This window comes from Rattus norvegicus, chromosome 5, assembly GCF_036323735.1.
Source record: "Rattus norvegicus strain BN/NHsdMcwi chromosome 5, GRCr8, whole genome shotgun sequence".
Classification (NCBI taxonomy): Eukaryota; Metazoa; Chordata; class Mammalia; order Rodentia; family Muridae; genus Rattus; species Rattus norvegicus.
The window spans coordinates 121,417,485-121,435,559 of record NC_086023.1 but is presented as its reverse complement, the minus strand read 5'-3'; the positions used below and the strand labels follow the sequence as shown (position 1 = coordinate 121,435,559).

Here is an 18,075-nt window from a genome sequence, read left to right as displayed (position 1 = left end):
TGACATCTGCCCCTTTGAAGGTTTGCTCTTGACACATTTCTGGCGAGACTACACTAAGGAAGTAGATGTTCTAAGTGCAAGGGATGTTGTGTTTCTCTTTCAGGGTTTGGAAAGTTTTCACAATGTGAAATGGATTCAAGCAGAAGCACGCTCTGTCCCACACATGATCCTGCTGCCTGAGGATGGCCTCCCCTCACTCCTGGACAGAGTACTCTCCATGCATCCTTAGATCCTTGCTCCAAGGTGTCAGTCTCTCACCAAGCTGTCCCCCACAGCCCTCCAAGCTGCAGCAGTGTCCCCACTCTGCCACCATGCTCCCTTTACAGTGCTGTCTCCTCCAGTCTCCCGCCGCTCCACAGTTATGTATTTTACTCTGTGGTGATTATTTGCCTCTCTCCCCAGATAAATATGAGATGTTATTTGATACTGTTTTCTATTGTATCCTGACACTTAGCACAGTACTGATACAAGGAAAAAGTATTTATTGGATGAGTTAATCCATTCCAACTTTATATGCCATTAAATCACACAGCTAAATAACTCAATATCAACAACTTCTCAAGAACTAAGGCTTCTCAGAAAATTAAGAGGTCAACCCAACCTCTCACCACAGCTACCTATTCCCTTCTTTGGTCCCCATTTCCTAACTTTAAAAAATGCCCTGGGCCAGGGATGGTGGCACATGCCTTTAATCCCAGCATTAGGGAGGCAGAGGCTGGAGGTTCTCTGTGAGTTCAAGGCCAGACTGGTCTACATAGTGAGTTTCAGGACAGTCAGAGTTACACAGTGAGACCCTGTCTCAAAAACAAATAAGAACAACAAAATGTCACCATAGAACGTGTGAGTGTGTGTCTGTGTGTGTGTGTGTGTGTGTGTGTGTGTGTGTGTGTGTGTGTGTATCCCTGAAAACATGATTCTGTTTGCCCATCAAAGTCGGACAAAGGTCCTTTAGGAAAACAGATTGGGGAGATCTTTCTTGACTGGCCACGTGGGCAGAAGCATTCATGCCAAAGGGCATGAGTGACACAGTGTATAGCCCCAGACTTGATACATCCCAGTACTATGTAGGACTACACTGTTTGCAGATAGTGTTTATGGAAAAAGTAAAAATTTAACTCAAAGGTACACGTGTTTAGCTAGTAGTGATGGTTTCTGACCAGGCAACCTGAGAGATTTGCTTCTGGGTTTTGTTTTTTGGGTTTTGGTTTTTTTTGTTGTTTTTTGGTTTTTGGTTTTTGGGTTTTTGTTTTTGTTTTTTGTTTTTTTTTTTTTTTTTTTTTGGCTTTTTGTGTTTTTATGGCCTTAAGATAAATTCACATGAGAATTAAGTCCCCCATCTTCCTCTACTTATAGCAGGCATTCAAAATCCATCCTGACTGACAATGGAGCCCACCCTCCATCTGGTCAGTTTTTCCTTTGTTGTTTTGTTTAGTTTTGCTGTAGGGAGACAATTAGAAATAATCAACCAAGACACCTCTGCAGGACTCAGTAGAGTAATGTTGCCCGTGTGATTATCTATTGACCCTACATAGCATCCCAACAACAGACCAAAGAAATAGTCCTGCCCACTAAGTTAGCTTAGTGAACCAGTGGATGCATTGCGTTTACTTGCAGAGCGCAGGTGAGCCATTACCTACAGAAGCATGGATGACCAGCAGACAGGTGCAACACCAAAATCTATCCAACGTGGGTGACAGCTCATGAAAGCTGCCTCCCCCAAGCTCCCAGAGGGAAATTTACACGGATCATCTGAAATTGTCTTGGGGAGGAAGGTATGAATCTTGAAATTTTCAGGATCTTTCCGAGATTTGTAAATTCCTTTTCTTCTTGGGTCTAACAGAGTACTCCTCCAGGAGTGAATGTTTTCTTTTTTTTTTTCCCCCTCCATCTTTATTAAATTGGGTATTTCTTATTTACATTTCAATTGTTATTCCCTTTCCCGGTTTCCAGGCCAACATCCCCCTAGCCCCTCCTCCTCCTCTTCTCTATGGGTGTTCCTCTCCCCATCCTCCCCCCATTACCGCCCCCCCAACAATCCTGTTCACTGGCGATTCAGTCTTGGCAGGACCAAGGGCTTCCCCTTCCACTGGTGCCCCTACTAGGCTATTCATTGCTACCTATGAGGTCAGAGTCCAGGGTCAGTCCATGTATAGTGTTTAGGTAGTGGCTTAGTCCCTGGAAGCTCTGGTTGCTTGGCATTGTTGTTCATATGGGGTCTGCAGCCCCTTCAAGCTCTTTCAGTCCTCGCTCTGATTCCTTCAACGGGGATCCCATTCTCAGTTCAGTGTTTTCCTGCTGGCATTCGCCTATGTACTTGCCATATTCTGGCTGTGTCTCTCCGGAGAGATCTCCATCTGGTTCCTGTCAGCCTGCACTTCTTTGCTTCATCCATCTTATCTAATTGAATGGCTGTATATGTATGGGCCACATGTGGGGCAGGTTCTGAATGGGTGTTCCTTCTGCCTCTGTTCTAAACTTTGCCTTCCTATCCCCTCCCAAGGGTATTCTTGTTCCCCTTTTAAAGAAGGAGTGAAGCATTCACATTTTGGTCATCCTTCTTGAGTTTCATGTGTTCTGTGCATTTAGGGTAATTCGAGCATTTGGGCTAATATCCACTTATCAATGAGTGCATACCATGTGTGTTTTTCTGTGATTGGGTTACCTCATGCAGGATATTTTCCAGTTCCATCCATTTGCCTATGAATTTCATAAAGTCATTTTTTGATAGCTGAATAATATTCCATTGTGTAGATGTACCACATTTTCTGTATCCATTCTTCTGTTGAAGGGCATCTGGGTTCTTTCCAGCTTCTGGCTATTATAAATAAGGCTGCTATGAACATAGTGGAGCACGTGTCTTTTTTATATGTTGGGGCATCTTTTGAGTATATGCCCAAGAGAGGTATAGCTGGATCCTCAGGCAGTTCAATGTCCAATTTTCTGAGGAACCTCCAGACTGATTTCCAGAATGGTTGTACCAGTCTGCAATCCCACCAACAATGGAGGAGTGTTCCTCTTTCTCCACATCCTCGCCAGCATCTGCTGTTGCCGGGGTTTTTGATCTTAGCCAATCTGACTTGTGTGAGGTGAAATCTCAGGGTTGTTTTGATTTGCATTTCCCTTATGACTAAAGATGTTGAACATTTCTTTAGGTGTTTCTCAGCCATTCGGCATTCCTCAGCTGTGAATTCTTTGTTTAGCTCTGAACCCCATTTTTTAATAGGGTTATTTGTCTCCCTGCAGTGTAACTTCGTGAGTTCTTTGTATATTTTGGATATGAGCCCTCTATCAGTTGTAGGATTGGTAAAGATCTTTTCCCAATCTGTTTGTCCTAACATCAGTGTCCTTTGCCTTACAAAAGCTTTGTAGTTTTATGAGATCTCATTTGTCAATTCTTGATCTTATAGCATAGGCCATTGGTGTTTTGTTCAGGAAATTTTCTCCAGCGCCCATGTGTTCGAGATTCTTCCCCACTTTTTCTTCTATTAGTTTGAGTGTATCTGGTTTGATGTGGACGGGAGTGAATGTTTCAATCCGAGGGAGTAGTTACACAGCAAGATGGAAACTATAACCAATAGGTTGCTGGAGTCAAAAGGAAAATCTGAGTGTTGAGTGCTCACCGTGGACCCAGATGTAAGAGAATTCTTTCCCAAAGGGCTTGGCCAGGCAGAGTAAATGCTAGGGGAGTGGGGTGGGGGGTGGGGGGGAAGACACCCTCCCCCACCTTTCATGTTTCTTTCAAGGAGTGCAGGGAAAGACAGGAACAATTTGGAAACATTTTGTGGTGTGGAGATGGTGTGTCGTTAAGGAGAGGCCAGCTAAGCACCCAACCAGCTGTTGCTTTATCAGACCCAACTGGCCTAAGGGGAATCCTAACTCTAACCCTGTCCAGCCTTCCTTACGCATCTAAAGGAGAAAACTTTCAAGACTCCCTCCTGAGATGCGGTCTCACTCTGAGACCTCACTAAAAGACTACAGAATGCTTCAATTCCCTCTACTTAACTCTCACATCACTAAAGGCCTGTTTACAACCATTTACCCGGCACATCATGTCCTGCCATATATATGTATGCATGCATGTATGTTTGTTTGTATGTATGTATGTATGTATGTATATACTGCTGCTGCTGTAATACATTCTTGTAATCCCAGCTATTAAGAAGGCTAAGGTGAAAAAAAAATTGTGAGTTTAGTCCTAACCTGAGCAACATGGCAAGATGAGAAGGAGAGAAGAGAGAGAGGGAGGGAGGGAGGGAGGGGGGAGGAAGGAAGGAAGGGAGGGGAAACATGCTAAAAGATGAAGACAATTTCAGGAAACAGAGCAAAGCATTAGACAGAAAGAGTGGCAGCAGGAACGCCTGCATGCCTGACACCAACTTTAAAATAGTGATTAGTACATAAAAGGCTTTACTGGATAAAGCAGCCTGTGAGCAAGAGAAAATTTAAGCAAGTAAAAAAAAATGTAAGAAAGTGGGGGGGGGCACTAAAACAAACACAATGCCTCAGACAGGCTATTGGTAGGCATGGCTAAAGACTCTGTCTTGGACAAACTCATAGCAGAGAACTTCAAAGCCAAGAACACAAAAAACTACAACTGAAAACTTAAAACAGAGTAGCTCAAGAGCTGTGGCACATCTGTAAAGATATTAACTGAGGAAATAATAGGAGGGGAGGCTAAGTTAAATAAAACATTTTCCTTATTTTTAGTTGTCCTGACATAACATGTTGTTGTTCTAAAAGCATCAGGAATACATGAAGTTATGCAGGGATGGCTATTCCTTATGTGTGCTCATGTGCATGGTTACCGACAGTAAAATCAACAACAGCCATGGCAGCAGGGCAGAGGAAGGAGTTCAGCTGGTTTGCTGTTACAAAACATGAACTGTATCCATGAAACTACATGTAGTTGTTTGAAAGTACAGTTAAGTTCACTGTAAACTTATATTGCAAAATCCAGGGTCACCACTCAAAAAGTAAACAAGGAGCAATGGGGAGAAGAAATACTAAGAAAGGAGGAAAGTGGAATTATGTAAGATGTTCAAAATGGCAAAGGTCAGGAAAAGCATGAAGACAAAATCTGGAACAGAGAATAAGAAGAAACCCCACAAGTCTTTCAGATATTGCTCTGTGACTCGCAATCATTTTGAACGTCAATGGTCAACAGAGAGGTCACTATGGTGGCCCAGATCACACCCAACTATACATTAGGAAACCATCAATAAATCAAGAAGTAGGACGTTCCAGTGTTTCTAGAGTCCTGTTATATTCTCTACTGACAACCTTAGGAAACACTATTCTGATGTCAAAGGACAGGGGTTATAGCTTCTGGGTTTGGCAAGCACTTGTTTTGGACCTAATTTCTTTCACAGCACATTATGTTCATGAGCATCATCTAGATCTTATGACAACAAGATGGCTGCCAAGTTGTCAAAAGCACAAACAGGAGCCTCAGAGATACACTGACCTGAGACAGATTCCAATGTCTGAAACTGGGCCTGACAGGGGAAACAACTTTTTGGTATCAAACATCCCATTGAAAGGTTTGAGAAATACTAAGCATTCAGTTTGTCCTCTGTCCTGTACATTAAGATGGGCCAATAAAATCTGTAGTCTTCCTGATTTGCATTAGCTCACAACCATCAAATTTTCCTCAATCTTGTATTTCTCTCAAAGAATGCTCTGCCCATTTTGTGTCATGGATGCTCTGTGTATCCTCCCAGTTCATTATCCAGCTGTGTTTTTGTGGTGACTTTTAGATTTTGAGTCTGTTCTGTACAAAAATAAACCTGCTTTTTTGTGATGTATGTGTGTGTGTGTGTGTGTGTGTGTGTGTGTGTGTGTGTGTGTTGGGGAGAGGGTATATACAGGTGCACATGCACATGTATGTACCCATGTAGGAAAGCCAGAGAGATCAACCATGGGCGTTGTTCTGCAGATGGCTGCCCATTTTGCCAATTTATTGTTGTCATTATTGTTGTTGGTTGTTGTTTTAAGATAATAAGGTCTCTCACTGGAACCCCAGGCTCACCAATTAAAAAAATTAAACTAAGCTGGATAACTAGAGAACCCCAATGATCACCCTGTCTCCATCTCCATGATTAGAAGCACAGGCCACTGATAGAAGTAGGAAATGGAGCTGCTGATCTGATTGGAAACCATTTTGGTGGGTTGTCTCTCCTTCCCTCCTGGAAACCATTTTGGTGGGTTGTCTCTCCTTCCCTCCGTCCCATCCTTGGTCCCTACCTTCTCCTCCCTACCCCATCCTACCTCTCCTACTGTCTGTGAATTGGTTCTTCTCTGTTATGTTCTGACCTTCACCTCATTGACTCCCAGCTATTCTCTTATAGGCTCAGGCAACAGACCCCACCACATCAGGAGGGCTACTGCTATAGTGTGTGCACCTCAACTAGATACACCCTTTCTTCCCGTTTCCTCCACAGCTCCCTGTGGAGGGCTCCCTCTCCATTCCCTGTGGCCCAGGAATCAGGCACAGCCTGGGTATAGGTCTGTGGTGTGGATTATTCATGTAGGACATGAAATAGCCCCCTCCCCTGAGACCTAAAGAAGGGACTTCTGTCTCATAGCTATTGTCTGTCATTGGCATCATTCTCCTGATGTTGGGAACAAGCAAAGGAAACTTATCCTAAGAACTACCATTTCATTTTCAGACAGTCTCCTTGTTTCTTCTACCTCACTCTCAGCCCCTTCTACCAAATCAGATGCCAACACCTCTGCCTCTATGCTCAATACCAGAACCAGGCAGTCACTGCAAAGGACATGACACATCCAGCTTAACTTTGTTAGGACAGAGTTTCAGTTAGTCTAAGTTTATACAGAATTCTCTGCCAACCTTACTGGAAGCATGTTCCCATAAGATCTTATCTCATTCCACTTGCTGCTAGCTAAATTTATCAGCATGGAATTATTAATTAGGGACTGAGCTATTTCCTGAGCACTTTTGACATAACTGTGATTTTTGTGACTCCGTGATTCACTCTCATTGCTTTTGCCATCTGTCCCTGAGCAAAATGCATTTATTTATGTTTGCAGTTGTTTGTTGTTCTCTTTTCTTTCTTTCAAAGACAGATTTGGGGAAGCGATTTTTGGAAGAACAATCCTCTTACCACCACCACCACCCCACCGCCCCTTACAGAATACTTTTAATTAAAACGCACCAGAGCAAGCCCATTAGGAGTCAAACCATGCCTTCTCAAAAACCTCTTGTCCTAGCCTCAATACCAGAGGGTTTTAGGGTCAAACCTCAGGCTCTGGCAGCCCTAACAAGTTAGGCTCTGCTACTATCCCCATTAGGCTAATTACAGAGAAGAGAAATGAGGTAGAGCAGAGAAAGATTTATTCAGTGTAGCCATATTGGAAAGGGAAACAATTATAGAGCTCCAGTGATTGTCTCCTGACAAATCCATTTTCAGGTCAATTAAAATGGTAGGCAAGCTGCCCTTCCTGGACAAGATGTGGCATATCACCAACACAGCCTTGTCTCAGCTCCTGCCTCACAGTGGCCAGTACTATGTGAAAACTCTTTCCAGGAAACAAATCTCCTCTGGCTTGTAACCTGACAGCAACATGAAGACTCCCAGGAGAAATTCCAATTCCCTAGGGCCTATGATCTCAACAGTCTGAGAGCTGAAGGAAAGGGAACATATTTTTAGGATATCATCTTCACTCCTGCCAGGACAGTTACAGGTTTTCATCTCTCAATAAATGTTGAAATCCTTACAAGGATCTTTGAGGCCCTGGGGGATATAACCAACCCTCCCACACTTGATGGATTAACCATAATATTCACCCATCAAGCTTCGAGCCAAGAGATGTGTTCTAGCTCAGGACTCTGCACTTGCTTATCCCTCCTTTTGGATTATCCTCACATTACTGCCTGGACTAGGCTGTCTTCTATGTCCTTCAGATGCCATGTGCTTAGTGAGCTTTTCCTATTATGTCATGGGCACAAGTCTCCATCACCTGCCCACATCCAAGTCCATATTCATAATAGTCTATATCTTTTCCTTTATTGCTGTTTCACTTTCTTTCCTTTGTTCTTTATTTATTTATTTTTTATTTTTTGGATGAGGAAGGGGCTTCAAGACAGGGCTTCTCTGTTTAACAGTCCTGGCTAGCTGTCCTGGAACTCAATCTGTAGAATAGGTTGGCCTCAAATTTACAGAGATCTGCCTGCCTCTGCCTCCTGAGTGCTGGAACTAAAAGCACGCACCACTACAACCAGCTGTCTTTTCACTTTTCATTAACACAATGTATTTTTTTTTTTTTGCTCTCTACCAAAAAAAAAAAAAAGCCACCTAAAGGGGGTATTTTAGTTTGCTTTCTATTAATGTAATAAATACCATGATGAAAAGTGACTTGGAGCAGGGTAGCAGTTGTTTGGCTTACAGAGTTACAGTCCATTATCATGGAAAGACAAAGCAGGGACTTGAAATAGGAACCTGTAAGTAAGAACCGAAACAAAGATCACAGAGGAATGTGGCTTGCTGGCTTGTGTCTAGACTCAATCTCATCCACTGTGGTAGTCTGAATGAAAATTGCCCCCATAGGGTCATAGGCCCTATTAGGAGGTGTGGCCTTGTTAGAAGAAATATGAAACTGGGGGTGGGCTTTGAGTTTTCAGATGCTCAAGCCAAGGCCAATGTCACTATCTCTTCCTGTTACCTGCTAATCCAGATGTAGAACTGTCAGCTTCCTCTCTAGTACTATGTCTGCCTGTACACTGCCATGCTTCCCACCATGATAATGGATTAAACCTCTGAACGCTGAAGTCGGCCTCAATTTAATATTTTCCATTATAAGAGTTCTTGTCAGGGTAGGGGGATGCTGGAGAGATGGCTTAGCAGTTAAGAGCACTGACTTCTCTTCCAGAGGTCCCTGAGTTCAACTCCCAACACCCACATGGTGGCTCACAACTATCTGTATTGGGATCTGATGCCCTCTTCTGGAGTGTCTGAAGATGGCTACTACTATGTACTTATATACATAAATAAATAATTCCTTTTATTAAAAAAAGTCTCTATCTTGCCCACTTAAAGGCATGTTCCATAAGATCACAGAACTTGCATGTCTTGATTTGTTTTAGAATTTTTTTCTAATTAAACATTGACCATATATGGATAAATATATTCCTACTTTGGATTCTGATCCACTAATTTATATGCGTGTCCTCAACAGGTCTAAAAATCAAATAGTATATTAATTTTCTTTTTTTGGTTTGTTTTTGGGGGTTGTTTGTTTTCTTTCTTTCTTTCTCTCTTTTCTTAAAGACAGGGTTCTCTGTGTGGCCCTGGTTGTCCTAGAACTTACTCCATAGCTAGCCAAACTTGGAGATCTACCTGCCTCTGCCTTCCAAGCTCTAGTACATTAATTTCTCCATTTTTTAAAGAAATTTGATGGCACTGAATTGAATCTGTAGGTCAATTTTTGGAAAACTGACATGTTAATAATGAACCCCGTATTGGATAGACACATATCTGAAGATCCTCAAAGCAACGAAGACTATATCCTGTTCCTTTGAAACCCATGGGAAGGTGACAAGATCTAAGAAGGGAGGTAGGCATGTGGTCTTAAGCCACTTTTGTACCAATAGTACCCCCACCCCACCAGGACAGGATTATGTAATCTAAGGCAATGAGCATCTCATCTGTAACTAATGATGAAAATCAGTAGGAAGACTGTACCCTATTCCCTGACTTCAGACTTGGGACTGTCCGGACTCTGGGATGTCCGGGGTTCCAGTGACAGGAGAACTGGAACTAGGGGTGCCATATGGCAACTAGAAACAGGAAGCATAAAACTGGTCAGATCAGATGAAATTAAAACAAATCAACATCAAGAAAAAGAAAAACTTAACTATGGGGTTTCCAGTGAAACAAACCCAATTGGAATGGTGAATGATAGGGAGGTAGACAGACAGACACTTTTTTTCAGACAGACTTTTTAATGAAAAGTTAGTTCATATAATTATACAGACTGAGATTTGCCAAGATCTCTAGTCAGCACTCTGAAGGCCTAGGACACCCAAGCATAGTCCCAATCTGTGTCCAAAGGCTGAGAACCAATTAATGTACTAGAGCTTGGAAGGCAGAGGCAGGTAGATCTCCAAGTTTGGCTAGCTATGGAGTAAGTTCTAGGACAACCAGGGCCACACAGAGAACCCTGTCTTTAAGAAAAGAGAGAAAGAAAGAAAGAAAACAAACAACCAATGTCAATGATGTCAGTTCAGTTAAGTCCAAGTCCAAAGGGAAGACTAGTACCCCAGCTCTAAAAGAGCCAGGCAGAGAGAGGGACATCTCTTTTACTTGACTTTTTTTTTCTTTTTCTTTCTCCCCTTTCTCCCCACTCTTTCAGTTCACCAGTGTTTGGATTAAGCCCATACATTCTGGAGAGAGAAATCTACTTCCCTAGGAAAAATTTGCCAAATGTTAGTATCATCCAGAAACGTTTTACACACACATCCAAACAACAGTTAATCACTATTCTGACACCCATTACTCAGTTAAGTTGGCATATAAAATTAGCTATCACTTCAGATAATTTTTGTAATAGTTTCTGGACTAAGACTGGTACCTATATGAGACAATAATGGTGGGAAAAGAGGCATCAAGATTAATTCATGAAGGTTGGGAAGATGTACTTGTTATATAATATGAAAACTTGAGATCAAATCTTCACAAGCCACATAAAGATCCATATAAAGATGGATTCATTAGCACCCATCTGAAATTCTAGTGCTTCTAGCAAGAGATGAGATACAGACACAGAAGACTCTGGAGCTCCTCAGCCAACTAGTCTAGCATATGCAGCAACAAAGAGAACCTGTCTCAAACAAAAGGAAGATTAGGATTAACAGTTGAGATTGTTCTTTGATCTCCAGTGTGTCCTGGAATGTGTGTACTCACAATTATACTCACAAACAAACACACACATCACACACACACACACACACACACAAATTGACATTTTTATTAAAAAATATTAACACAAAAGAAGTCAGCTGGCAAAGACTAGAACCCCCTTTACATGTGGGATGCCTGTAACAAAATAGAGCACGTGCTTTCTAGAAAATCCCTGTGATCTCTGAGTGAGGGATGAAATGGATACTACATAAACAAGGTATAGATACATGATCAGGAGTCTTACAGCCACAGGCTTTTGAGCCATGGACCTGGCCCAGCTCTCTAACCCATTTCCACCCTCAGAAATGCCCCTCCCTTTTTTTCCTTAATCAACTTGTTTCTATTTCTATCAATACCCATGTGATACTCATCAAATTCTTTGTTCTGGGACTCAAGAATCTAGAAATGTCAACAAGTACCCTCTGGGCTCTGGACCACACCCTTGTTTTAGGGGGGTAAATAGATTCACCAGCTGATCTAAATAGAAAAAGAGGGAAAGAAGGGGGAAGTGTAGAAGAATTTCATCTTTTTTTAAAATTTTTTTTTTCTTTTTCTTTTTTTCCGGAGCTGGGGACCGAACCCAGGGCCTTGTGCTTGCTAGGCAAGCGCTCTACAACTGAGCTAATCCCCAACCCTGAATTTCATCTTTTTTAAATGTTTTCATACAATATATTTTGATCATATTCTTTCCCCTCTCAGCCCCTCCCACATCCTCCCTCAGCCCCTCCCACATCTTCCCTCAGCCCCTCCCACATCCTCCCTCAGCCCCTCCCATATCTTCCCTCAGCTCCTCCCATATCCTTCCTGCCTTTACTCACCCAGTCTCATGTTCAATCTCTCTCAAAGAGAAAAAAAATCAATACAAAAACAAAACAACAACAAAAACAATAAGACAAGGAAGGATGGAAGAAGGGAAGGAGGATGGAAGGGAGGGAGGAAAAGAAAACAAAAAGCCCACCCCTCCCCCCTAAAGGAGATCATGTTGTGTTGGCCACCACTTCATTTTCTTAATTTACAGGTAGTTGTATGAAGTTGCCATGTACATTAACATGCTGCCCACACTGGCCATTATTTTAATGACTCAGCTTCCCAAATGCTGGGGCTTACAGGTATGTGTCTTTTTCATTGTGACCACAATCTGAGCAGTGTCCCAGCTAGCACATGTCTGCAGTTCCTAACTATATTAATTACTTTTTGTAAATTACTCATTAGCTCACAGCTTCAGAGGGTCTGTCCTCGGTGAATTGGCTCTAAGTTTCTGGGCCTGCTGGTGGCAGGGAAGCTACAGAAGATGTTCACCTCACGGTGGACAGAAGCACAGAGAAGGGGCCTGAACAAAATACTGCAAGGATCTATGCCCAGCCTTCAGGCTGACTCTACCTCCCAGAGTTTACCCGGCCTTCCAAAGCACAAGCTGGGAACAAAGTGTTCGCAATACGAGTCCGTGGCAAACACTTCATATTCAAACCACAACAGCAATTAAAGGGGCTATTTTGTATTTTAAGTTGTTTGGGGAATTTTTAAATAACCACTTATTGGGATGATGGGTTTGCAGATATTATAACAGGTGTAACTGGAAAAGGCAAGCAAGGGAGCACTGAGTGAAAAACAAATCAATTTCTAAAAATGTACATTTTAACATGCACGAATTCCGGAAATTTCCAAACACCAGAATAAGCTAGGATACATTGCATTAGTAACCACAGGGGTGTGGGGTGTGGGGTGTGGGGTGTGGGGTGTGGTGGTGCTCTTCATAGAGCCTCTGGAAAGTACTTTGAGAACCATTTGTCTAAACATTTAAGCTACTTTGCTGAGTTAAGAGACAAGAGAAAACAGCAAGCTAACCTCCCACCCAACCTTAATCTGGAGCTGCAACGCAAGCTTGCCTTCCCAGACTCATTGCACACTAGTTATCTATAGAGACAGGCTTCAGAGCCATAGGACTTCCTGGAGTTCCAAGGGGGTGGGGAAGGGAAAATGAGTAACTTCTAACGCATATGCAACTTCATGTGGGATGGTGACGACATTCTGAAATTAAAGGTGGTGGCTGCACAGATCTTTGCATATACAAAAACTAATGGACTTCATATTTGTAGAGGGTCAATTTTGTAAGACTGGAGAGAGAGAGAGAGAGAAAGAGAGAGAGAGAGAGAGAGAGAGAGAGAGAGAGAGAGAGAGAGAGAGAGAGAGAGAACCTTTCAAACATTCCAAGTCTTGTGGCCCAAGAAACTGGAGGCTTAAAGAAAAACAAGACCGTGACCTTCAGTGTTGTATATTGAGACTCAAGTGAACAGGACATATTGCCAGCTTTATATTCTGGGGATGAGAGGAGTCTGATTTAGAAATGTGAGCCATCTGCCTATAGAAGGTAAAGTGTGGTGGTTTGAATGAAAACGTCCCCTATAGGCTCAAGTGTATGAATACTCAGTTCTCAGTTGGGAATAGCGTTCAGGGAAGTCTTGTAAAAGGAAGTGTGTCACTGGAAGCGGGTTTCAAAGCCATATATCATTTTCAACTCACTCTCTGCTTCATGCTTGGAGTTTGAGATACGAGTCCTAGAAGCTCTCAGCATCCAGTCCAGCCACCATGTCTGTTGCCTATTGCCCTGTTGTCTCCCCATTAGGGGTCCTAACCTTGTGGAACTATGAGCTCAAATAAGAACTTCAGTAAGTAGGTGGTGACATGGTGTTTTGTCACAGCAACAGAGAAGTAACTAATACCATGAGACAGCATGAAATCTCCAAATCAGTGAGCAGAAGGTAGGAAAGGTTCATGTTGATGGTTTTTCCTTATGGATTATATACTTCCAGCCAAACAAGGAAACTGTCTCCTGATGTCTTAGTTAAGGTTCCATTGCTGTAAAGACAATGGCATGACCAAGGCAAGTCTTATAAAGGACAACATTTAGTTAGGGCTGGCTTACCATTTCAGAGGTTCAGTCCATTATCATCATGGCAGGAAGCATGGCAGCATGAGGTAGACATGACGCTGGAGGAGTCCTACATCTTGATCCACAGGCAGTCAGGAGGGGACCGTCTCTTCCACACTGGGGGAGTTTGAGCATGGGACCCCAAAGCCTGTCCCCACAGTGACTTCCTCCAACAAGGACACACCCATTTCAACAAGGACACACCTCCTAATAGTGTCACTCCATGTGAGCCACGTATTCAAACACATGAGTTTATAGGGGCCAAATCTATTCAAACCACTACACCTGAAATAAACCTCATGCAGTGCTGGTAACTTGTCAGACTTCCTTGAGAAGAGACTAGAACAGAGACAGTGATGGACATGACCACATCTTGACCAGACTGCTTAATTATGCATAGACTTGAATATTTAATCCCAAACTTCATGTTAGAATGCAGAAGATGGACTTAAATCATTGGATCATTTTCTCTCTTCCCAATGTAGCCCTACTATGCAACTCTCAATCCATCCCTCCTTCTGTCTGTTTTTGTTTCTCTCCCTCCCTCCCCCCTCTATTTTATTTTAGTTTTAGTTTTTACCATTTCACTATTTATTTAGCTCTTTTAGCTGGCTTATTAAAGTGGGTGACCAGATTGAATGTGGTGGTGCACACCTTCAATCCCAGCACACAGAAGGCAGAGCCAGGAGGATCTGAGTGATTCTGAACCCACCCTAGTCTACATAGTGAATTCCAGGATAGCCCAGAGCTCCAAACTGAGATCCTGGATCAAAACAATACAAGAAAGGGTGTTGCTGGGGTGGAGGTGGTGCTGAAACCTGGCTTACTGGAGTATAAGCAGATGTGCTAGAGAACTGTGGTTGTGTCAGGGGAACGAGCCGACCTTTGGGAGAGCTCTTAGAACTCTCCCGAATAGAGTGGTGGTAGAATAGATAGAGAGGTGATAGAGGGGATGAAGTCTTAAGACAGAAGCCTGGTACATTCATGCTTTAACATATAAAGTGAATGGTTATCAGAGATACATAGATGATAGCCGAAGCACTGGTAATTAATAATTGCATGACAATTATTAGCACTGCTACATTTTAATTTTTTTGAGAAAGGAAAATGAATGCATACCTTTGTCATCCACTAACGTGAAAGTGTGAGAAGTGCCCTAGCATCCTTTTCAAATAGTCAACATTGAAGGGACCCAATGCAATCTCCATGGTGTGCTGCGTTCCAGTGAATGGTCTCAAGTCTCCCACTACCCTGTATTCCCAGTGCTAAGGATGGACAGTTCTTTCAAGATTGTTACCTATTGGTTTTCCTTGGGAACTGTTCTTTTTGGGGGCCTTTTATACTTACATCTGCATTGCCAAGTTTCTGTTTCTGGTAGTTGAACTATGCAGCTGTGAGGTAACACAAACAACTAACTTGTAAGCTAGTTGCCCAAACCCACTTGTGAACATCAGATTCAATCTTCCTTAATATACAGAACATGAGGACCAAGAGTTCCTTCTGTGTCACTTCACATTTGAATATGCCCTTTCTGCAGTTAGATTTGCCTCCCTTTTCCAGTACAGCATACTTTCTCTTGCGTGTATGTGAACAGGTACATATACCTACATAGCCCCAGATATGTGGAATACATGTGGAGGCCAAAGTTGATGTCAGACATTTTCCTCTACTGTTCTGCACTTGCCAACTGGGATAGTCTGGCTAGCAAACTTCTCAAGGATCCCATGTACTGAGATTACTGGTGGGCCACCACACCTACTCAGCTTTTTATGTGGGTGCCAAGAATCTGAACTCAGTTCTCACACACTGGTAGCAAGCCCTTTATCCACTGACGCACGTCTCCACCCGTTCACTACAGCACAGTGTGGATTAACCTCGCCATCTGCACCTAAGTCTGCCACCTCTCAAGGCAGACTATCCCCAGTCCAGTGGTAATGGAGTCCTTCCTGGCAGATACTGCTTTCAGCACCAAGAATGCTCCTCTTCAACTAGTGTGAGAGCAGGTCACAGCCAGTCACATTTATATCAAGATCATCTAGACAAAAGCACTGGAAAACAAATCTTCTGGTCCTCCTTCCAAATATAATGGGCCCCAAAGCACAGTAGAATCTTTTTAATTTAATGACGTGCATAAAAGCCTCCGTGGTTGAAGTGTTAAGTGACAAGTTTTACTTGAAAAGTGATCATTTTCATCACACGCCCTGCACCTGAAAACAGACTCGTGATCTTTGGCATCGTGGTTGGGTTGTCCACACCACTGCGCTACCCTTGCAGCCTGGCCATTTAAAAGCAAATCATAACTCATATGCTAGGACTTTTGTAAACAAAGGCAATTCTCTAGGAAAAATAGAATAGAAACACACAAGTTACACTCATCTACTCAATTAAGATGTCCACGCTATAATTAAATGTGATGTGTGGGAAATGCCAGCATCATCATAAACATTTTTTCGGTTCTACTAGGATACAAAATTTGATTTAGTCAATTATGAGAAAGCATACTTTTTTTTTTCTTTTTTCTTTTTTTCGGAGCTGGGGACCAAACCCAGGGCCTTGCGCTCGCTAGGCAAGCGCTCTACCACTGAGCTAAATCCCCAACCCCGAGAAAGCATACTTTATGACGTCATCTGAGCACTCTTTTCAGAGTGTCAGAGGTATCGTTAACATAATGACATTTCAGCTTCTGGAAAAATTCCCAGTGAGGAGGTAACTAAGAGGTAGATTTCTGGAGGTCTTTAAGAAATGTACATGGGTTCCTTTTCAGGGGGGAATCAAATAAACATCTCTGAACATAAAACAACTGAGAATCCTGGCCCAAGGAAAGGATGGGTTGTCCCACCCCAAACACTATCATGTTCTCTACATGGCTGGGCTGCTTGCTCTTTCCGTGACTGAGCACCAGGACGGAAGTTCTCTCACAAGCACACAGCTGTGGCACATGGGGCACCTGCTGCGATGGACACCAGTTTCAGAAGAGGAGGGAAGAGGAGGGAAGAGGAAGGCATCTATTCCTTCGGTGGAGAAACTGAATCAGACGACTTTCAACAGCACATGGTTTGTCAGCTGAGCTAGAAAGCTGATTAATGGGGAGAAATGGGGTGAGGATGGGTAAAGTTGAAGTAGGAAGAGAGATGGGAGGAAAGACAGGGTAAAAAGAAGATTCCTGGTTGGAAGAGGAAGTCCTGAAACTCACAAGAAGGTGCCTAGACAACATGGGTACCAGGGGGCAGAGTGAAAAGCAAGGGAGAAAGGCCTTGTTCTGAAAAAGAGGTGGAAACTCCCACTATCTTCCTCCAAAACTTGTCCACACTTTTGGGACAGGATTCCTGTTTCACACTTGGGTAGAGACCTTTAGCCTCACAGGTCAGGGTCAACAGTTTACCTGCTCCTGCCCATTCATAATAACTTGGCTGTGGAATGGTGTTTTCCATTCTCCTAGAAGCTAGTTGATAGAATGTGTCAGTCCCCACGTGAGAATTCTTACTTGTGGGCAAGTCTTTAAAGTGTAGTCTCAGTTTTACAAATGTAATCAATATGCTCTGAACTTTTAAATGAATTCTACAATATAAGGATGGGTGCTTCTTGGAAGGAAAGAAAGACATCCATCATTCTGATCAGGAAAAAACTGTAAATACTCCTATATGGCTAACATTGCTTAAAATACTTGGCACTATGGAATAAATGCTTTAGATACACAACAAATCTAATAATAATCTATCAATTCAAATACTTTTTAAAAGATTTCTTTATTTCATGTATATGTCTCTGTGTGTGTGTGTGTGTGTGTGTGTCTGTGTGTGTGTGTGTGTGTGTGTGTGTGTGTATGTCTGTGTGTGTCTGTGTGTGTGTAGGTACTGCAGAGCCATAAGGTACTGGATACCTTGGAATTACTGTTGAATCAACTTAAGTTCGTGCTGGGAACTGAACCCAGGTCCTCTGTGAGAGCACCAAGTGCTCTTAACCACTGAACCAGCTCTCCAGCCTTTCAATACTCTTTATGCAGGTACATTTCATCCTTCTAGAAATAAAATCAAGAGGTAACTCTTAAGCCAGATATGGTGTATGTGCTTGTAATCAAAATACTTGTATCAAGTGAGCTTGAAGGTAGGCTGGGCTACTGAGGAAGACCCTATCTTAAAAAGAGAAAAGAAAGGGGGAAAGGAGCAGTACTTTAAGCTCCTATATGAAAGTTATCTTGGTTATTTGAGATGTTCATTATCAAACAAC

The 18,075-nt window shown here is 42.6% G+C and overlaps 1 protein-coding gene across 1 annotated transcript in view; it reads right to left on the bottom strand.

The window, feature by feature from the left end:
* The window catches only part of Lepr (leptin receptor), a 183,467-nt gene that overhangs the window by 157,642 nt on the left and 7,750 nt on the right, over nucleotides 1-18,075 (bottom strand). The gene's annotated exons all lie outside the window — the stretch shown is intronic.